This window comes from Octopus bimaculoides, chromosome 17 (genome assembly GCF_001194135.2).
Source record: "Octopus bimaculoides isolate UCB-OBI-ISO-001 chromosome 17, ASM119413v2, whole genome shotgun sequence".
In the NCBI taxonomy this organism is placed as follows: Eukaryota; Metazoa; Mollusca; class Cephalopoda; order Octopoda; family Octopodidae; genus Octopus; species Octopus bimaculoides.
In genome coordinates, this window is record NC_068997.1 from 3,833,150 (window position 1) to 3,833,385 (window position 236).

The 236-nt window shown below is 39.8% G+C and overlaps 1 protein-coding gene across 1 annotated transcript in view; it reads left to right on the forward strand.

Moving 5' to 3' along the window:
* The window catches only part of LOC106883115 (uncharacterized), an 8,542-nt gene that overhangs the window by 6,179 nt on the left and 2,127 nt on the right, over positions 1–236 (forward strand). The window lies entirely within an intron of this gene.

Consider the following 236-nt stretch of genomic DNA (forward strand, 5'->3'; position numbering starts at 1 on the left):
CAGGAAAATGTTCAGTAGCACTTCTTTCGGCCGTTTATACTCGATCAGAAATTCCATCGATGTCAATTTTTCTTTCATCGTTCCAGAGTCGATGAAATTACGTCAGGTAAGTGAGGTTAATGTAATCGACTGCCCGCATCCCCTTGAAATTACGGGCCTTGCTCCAAAACTTAAAGCCTTTATCAATATTATTATTATTGAGTGAAAGAGCAGTGCATGCCATCAAAATGACACTG